We start from the raw sequence: 7,430 nt of genomic DNA on the forward strand, positions 1-7,430 counted from the left end.
GGGAGCTCCAGCTGTGCCACGCACAGCCCCAGGGCCCCCCGAAGCCGGCAGCTGCCCCGCACCTCCCGGGTCTCCCGGAAGGCGAACACACGCAGGCAGGGCAGGCTCTGCGCGGGGCCGGGGTCGTCCCAGTTCCGGCCCACCAGGTGGAACAGCACCTGCACGCGGGGCCGGCTCAGGTAGATCTTGTCCCGCAGGATGTGCGCCTTCAGCTTCCAGTTGAAACTCACTTTGTCGGTGGGACCTAAAAAGTTGGAAGTCGACATCAATTCCAGGGGCACGACCTTTTGCACCGAGAAAGGCCCATAGCTGGCATTTAAGATTGGCGGCTGTCTGGCTTTGTAGGGGAAGAAGGACTCGACCCGGGACTGCAGGCTGGAGTTGCGTGTCAAGTCCTGGTTGGTTTCCTTCAGGAAGAAGGAAGTCTCGGCTCTGAGCACCTGGTAGGTCACAGGCAGGTAAGGGGGCAGGGAGGAAAATCGCTGGATGTTGTCTGTGAGCCCACGGCCCTCGATCACTGCAGAGGGGAAAGAAAAAAAAGAAAAAGACAAAGATGGGGTGATTTCTGGGCTCCTTAGAGGTCATTTGGCAACCCAGGGAAATTGACAAGTGATTTAGAAATGAGGGGTTAACACCGCAGTGCATGCGTGTTCAGTCGCTTCAGGCATGCTGGATTCTTTTCAACCATGTGGTCTGTAGCCCACCAGGCAAGAATACTGGAGTGGCTTGCTATGTCTTCCTCCAGGGGATCTTCCTGACCCAGGGATCCAACCCACCTCTCTTGCATTGTCTCCTGCAGTGTAGGTGAATTCTTTACTGCTGAGCCACGGGGGAAGCCCAAACATTTTTAAGTCCACTTGTCTAGAATCTTCAGGTTGCTTTGGGGATCAGCCAGTAAATGATCACATGCTCCAAAATTGTGAATTGGCTGAATTGTCTTTCAACCAATTCAATCGGTTGAAATCTATGAAAGGGAGATTTGGGGGACCTCCCTGATGGTCCAGTGATTAAGACTCCATGCTTCCACTGAAGGGGGCACAAGTTTGATCCCTGGTCAGAGGACCAAGATCCCACATGCTGCATGGCGAAGCCAAATAAAATAAAATACATACAATAAAATAAAATTCACAGTTCCACTCTTTTAAAAAAGGAGATTTTTGTACATTGTTGAACAATGGACAATTGTATAACTTTTGTACAATTGTTGAACGGTGGCAAATACATGGAGTCTGATCTGACAGAAAGATAGCAAGTTACTTATGAGTATAAAGTGGGAAATATTTGTGAATAACTTGCATGAGTTTCAAATATATTTAATGACACTGGTACCTAAAGAGAAAAATAGACCAATGGAATAGAGTAGTTCATAAATAAGCTCCTGTACATCTAAAATTTAGTATGTGATAAAGGTAGAACCAGAAATCATGAGGCAAAGGCAGACCTTTTAATAAATGGTACTTGGACACTTGGCCAGCCATTTGGCAGAAAGATAACATTAGGTCCGTACCTCACACCAAACACGAGAATACACTTCAAATGGATGAGTGATCTAGATGTAAGAAAATGACATTATTTTTTGTACAGAATGAAAAAGTGGGTGATTTCCTCTAAAACCTGGGTCTAGGGAGAGATTTCTGATTATGATTCAAACTTTGAATGAAATTTAGCCATCCCTGTATAAAAATGAACGATAACCATCCCTATATAAAAATTGAGAAAATCTTTCACAAAGCCACATATATCATAAACAAAGTCAAAAGAAAAAAACAGCAAACTGGGAGACATTGCAAACTATTCACTTAAGGTGCTCAACTCAGCTGGCAGATAGGTTCCATTTTGCCCACAGTATTTTAAAAGATGGTTATGAATGGGAATCATTTTTTAAAACTGGAGAGTCAAAACTACTGAGAACCTAATGCAGAGCACAGGGAACTCTATTTAGTACTCCGTGGTTATGTAAATGGGAAGAGAATCTAAAAAAGAGGATTGTTGTTTTTCAGTTGCCCAGTCGTGTCCGACTATTTGTGACCCCATGGACTGCAGCACACCAGGCCTCCCTGTCTCTTACCATCTTCCAAAGTTTGCCCAAGTTCATGTCCATTGCATTGGTAATTCCATCCAGTCATCTCATTCTCTGACACCCTCTTCTCCTTCTGCCCTCATTCTTTCGCAGCATCAAGGACTTTTCCAATGAGTCGGTTGTTTGCATCAGATCACCAAAATACTGGAGTTTCAGCTTCTGCATCAATCCTTCCAAGAAGTATTCCCTTAAGATTGAGTGGTTTGATCTCCTTGCTGTCCAGGGGACTTTCAGGAGTCTTCTCCAGCACCACAGTTTGAAGGCATCAATTTTTTGGCATTCTGCCTTCTTTTATAGTCCAGCTCTCACAACTGTACATGACCACTGGGAAGACCACAGCCTTGACTATATGGACCTCTGTTGGCAGAATAATGTCTCTGCTTTTCAATATACTGTCTAGGTTTGTCATAGGGAGGATATATATATATATATATACACACACACATACACACACATATGGCTGTTTGGCTTTGTTGTATAGCAGAAATTGACATAGTAGTGTAAAGCAACTATAAAATTTAAAATTTATGATTTTATCCAATAAAAGATATAGTACATATATAAAATGGAACACTACTCAACTACAAAAAATGAAATAATGTCATTTGCAGCAACATAGATGCAACTAGAGACGATCATAATAAGTGAAGCAAGTCAGAAAGAGAAAGACAAACACCATATGATATCACTCATACGTGAAATCTAAAATGAATCTATCTATGAAACAGAAGGGTTTCCCTGGTAGTTCAGCTGGAAACGAATCTGCTGCCAAGCAGGAGACCCCAGCTCGACTCCTGGGTCAGGAAGATCCCCTGGAGAAGGGATAGGCTACTCACTCCAGTATTCATGGGCTTCCCTGGTGGTTCAGATGGTAAAGAATCTGCCTGCAACGCAGGAGACCTGAGGTCAATCCCTGGGTTGGGAAGATCCCCCAGAGGAAGGTATGGCAAGCTACCCCAGTATTCTTGCCTGGAGAATCCCCATGGACAGAGGAGCCTGGCATTGTACAGTCCACGGGGTTGCAAAGAGTCGGACGTGACTGAGTGACGAAGCACACACATGAAACAGAAATAGAGTCACAGACATAGAGAACAGACTTGTGTTTGCCAAGGTGGGGAGAGGGACAGGATGGAGTGGGAGTGTGGGGTCAGTAGATGCAAAATAGTACATTTAGAATGGATACACAAGGTCCTACTGTATAGCTCAGGGAACTATATTTGATATCCTGTGATAAACCATAATGGAAAAGACTATGAAAAAAAGAATGTATTAAAAATATGTGTATAAAAAACTGAGGAGTATCTGGGTTTTTAGCTTCGCACACATGGGAGGAAGTGGCAGGATGCAGGCTGTCTGCCCATCTGGCAACAGTAAGAGAAAATACACAGCAGACTGCCTTGCTCAATGACATTTCCTGCTGGACCCTTAGGTGCATTTGAGTTTGAAAAAGCAGACTTAGAATCTTCAGCTGGGTAAGTCAAGGTACACTGGAGGCTGAAGATTCAACACTGGGCCAGGAAAGAGCAACACATCATCTGTCTTCCTATCTTTCTTTGTTCATTGCCTCCATCATTAGCAGTATAACCAGCCACCTCCTTGTTGATTGAAGACTGTCCTCTAAAACTTCCCCTTGGGTTTATACTTACACTGTTGGGGCTCCACTGAGGACTCACTATTGACCTGGGGCATAAGAGGTTACAGTTCCCCAAATGCTAACTTTGAAAAGACCAAGAAAGCCTCTTGCCTGACTCTTATCTTTCAAAACCAGACCAGAAAATCCACATAAGCCCCCATTCATATATTGAAAGAGAAGACAGGTGTTCCTCTCTCTCCACTGATGCTCCAACCTCCCCTTCGGCCCCTGCTTCAAACTGTAGCCAGCACAGCCCATCCAGCCTATGGGGCTACCCCATGCCTCTCTCCTCTGGAAGTTCCCCTAATCCTTTTCCCGGCAAGGACATTGGCTAGCAGATCAAAGCTGCCTTTGGTACTGCAGCCAAAAGGACTTGAGTTGTCAAGATGGCTTTTCAAAGAAATAGCTTCCTTCCCTGTTCCTTGCCCAGAGGCGTTGATCTCAGGTCACCAGCAACATGGGTACTTTGTCCCTCTCTCTTTAGGGATGTTTTGCTGCTCCCACTTTAACCCACTCATTTTGGGACCACGTTAAAACACTCTCAAAAGACCCTGTACAACATTCCAGAAACGGTTCTGACTCTATGTCTTTAAAGAAAATCATTGACTCGAAGCAACTGGTAGAATTGTGTCAAAACCAACAGACTAATTGCTACATCTGATGCTTTTATTCTGATATATTCATCCCTCTCCAAAAAAGCTTTTAAACCATGAAGTGTAGAGATTTAGAGACTCATTTGTTTGGAAAAGATGGTGGGCCAAGGACTCTCTGAAGAAATGGAGCAAGGATTCTAAGGTCCATCTGTGTAGGATGTATTCCACAACAGGGAAGCTTGTCAACAAGCTTGCTCACCATTTTCCACTCTCTTGCACATAAAAATTTCTTTTCTCTCCTTTTCTGTCTTTTTATCTTTAAAAACATCCTTAAAAATGAACTTTCACTTTTAAGCAAATACTGAGTTTATTTTTGAGAAAATAAAGCTGGAGTGGGCTTGTTGTCTTGTTGTCTCCTCTCTTAGGGTTCTTGCATTATTTAAGTCTCTATTTATCCTTCACATGGATCAAAAAGTGCCTGGCTCATATCTTCCTGCTAAACCTAGATGTGAAGTTTTCCTGCTCATGAGAGATTTAACTTGAGCCAAAAAGAGACATTTTAAAGACAGGAGTGGGGGTCTAGCATAGTGGTTAAAGATGAAGTTTGGCTATGGAGATCTAGAGTTGATCTAGTCAACAGTGATCTTAGGCAAGTTCATACCTTCTTGGATGTTTTAGTTTTCATAGATGGATGGATGGATGGATGGATCAATGGATGGATCCATGGTTGCATGAATGTTTGGGTGGATGGATGGATCAGGGTTTGGGTGGATGGGTTGATGGCTGGATAAATCTTTAGATGGATGGAGAGGTCAATTGATAGATGGATGTTTGGATGGATGAATGGATCAATGGTTGGATAGACAGGCAGATGGATGGGTATGGGTACACAGGCAGATACACAGGTGGATAGATTCACTGTATTGAATCCAATAGTACCTGTAGTAGACCAATTACAAAATGGCCCCATTCTCTTCTTATATCTATACCTTTTGTGTGTGACTTTGCAATTTTCCCTTCAAAAGTAGAAGTCTGTTGCCCCACTCCTTGAATTTAGCTTGGCCCTGGGTTTTCTTTGGCCAACAGAATATGGCAGAAGTGACAATGTGCTAATTCCAAAGCCAGGACTCAGGAGGCATTGCACACTTGCACTGACTCTTTTGGACTCCTGCCAGCACCCAAAAGAACAAGCCTAGGCTAGACTACTGTAGGATAAGGGACTATGTGGAGGAGAGGAGAGTTATCTCCATGGAGGCCATCCTAGATCAGCCAATCCACAGCCTGCAGCCACCGCCAAACAAGAGAGGGAGCCCAGCCAAAATTAGCCGAGTCCAGCCAAGATCAGTCACTCCAAAACTTACATGAAATGACAAGTGAACTAAGTCTCTTAATATGGGGTGGTTTTTAAATGTAGCAACATCCAATGGGGTAGTTAACAAATATCAAGAGGTTATCAAGTGTAAGAATCTAAAAAGATACAGTGACACCAATGTGAACTTTCTCCTAGATGGAATTAGAATAATTCAAACAGAATTGAAAAGGGACTCACTTTCTCAGTGGTGAGAATATTTCCCCATCTTGTAGATGTACCTCCAACAGCCAGCCTTGTAGACACTCATGAGAATGGCCTCCCTAGAGTTGTCCAAAGCCCATCTGCACCCTCAGGTGCTGTGACACCGCATGCATTTCTCAAGCTCATCCTACATTTTGGGGAGCCCTGATCTAGAGGATTAAGGAAGCAGAGGTGATTACCAGGCTTCATGGCATTTCTCTCCTGACACTCTATCTGCTGATTACAAACTATCTCCTGATTGCCATGACCTAGTGAAGCACAGACAGATACCCACCCTCTAATTCTGGCTCATCTGCTCACAGCAGCGTCTCCCAGAAAGATAGGATTATTGTGTCATTTTTACTGATCTGAAACAATACCCCTGGAAAAGTCCGATGCTGGTTTCCTAAGGACGTGGAGCGGGGAAGAGGAGAGAGGCTGACAGCTGCACCTTTACATCTGACCTCCTAGCTGACAGCACGTTCATTTGCTGTCGCCCTGCCTGTTTATCCATTTTCTTTATCTGTGCTTGCCTGTCAGTGTTGGGGATATTGTGTCCTCCATCAGCTGTTCATCAGAGAACTCTCCTGCGAAGCCGCTGCCGGAAATTGAGTTTTTGAGATTCTGAGATAGTGAATGCAGGAGATGTCCATGTCACTTAGCACCCAGACAGAACACCCCCAGGGGAAATGGCCCTTCAGCCAACACCATGTACCACCTTCATTGTGATGCTCGCTTTGGGACGTGTTAACCGAGATGCATTCTTTAGTGTTGATTCTCTCTGAGCTGACGTGAAGGATGGATTGGATCTTGGGAGGGTGAGTGGAATAGGGGAAGGATTCCAGGAGGGGTGGGGGGTGGCATGAGGAAAGGGTCAGTGAAGGGGAAGCTCAGGACCTGGCTGTGTGAGGAGGGGGAAGTTGATCTAGGAAGGCAGGTTGGGGCCTGACATTTCTCTAAATGTGGTAAGTGATGGATGCTCATAAGGGAGTTTTTGTTTTTTCAGTTACTAAGATGAGTCCGACTCTTTGCAACCCCACGGACCTTAGCCTACCAGACTCCTATCCTCCACTACCTCCTGGAATTTGCTCAAACTCATGTCCATTGAGTCAGTGATGCTGTCTAACCATCTTATCCTCTGCCGCCCACTTCTCCCTTTGCCTTTAATCTTCCCCAGCATCAGGGTCTTCTCCAAAGAGTCAGCTCTTCCAATCAGGTGGCCAAAATATTGGGAGATTCAGCTTCAGCAATAGTCCAGTGAATATTCAGGGTTGATTTCCTTTAAGACTGACTGAGTTCATCTCCTTGCAATCCAAGAGACTCTCAAGAATTTTCTCCACAATTCAGAAGCATCAATTCTTCAGCGCTCAGCCTTCTTTTTGGTCCAACCTTTCATATCCGTGATGTGGGCTCCAAGATTACTGCAGATGGTGACTGCAGACATGAAATTAAAAGATGCTTGCTCCTTGGAAGAAAAGCTATGATCAACCTAGACAGCATATTAAAAAGCAGAGACATTACTTTGCCGACAAAGGTCCATCTAGTCAAAGCTATGGTTTTTCCAGTAACCAT

Source organism: Bison bison, unplaced genomic scaffold, assembly GCF_000754665.1.
Source record: "Bison bison bison isolate TAMUID 2011002044 unplaced genomic scaffold, Bison_UMD1.0 scf7180017864160, whole genome shotgun sequence".
Lineage (NCBI taxonomy): Eukaryota > Metazoa > Chordata > Mammalia > Artiodactyla > Bovidae > Bison > Bison bison.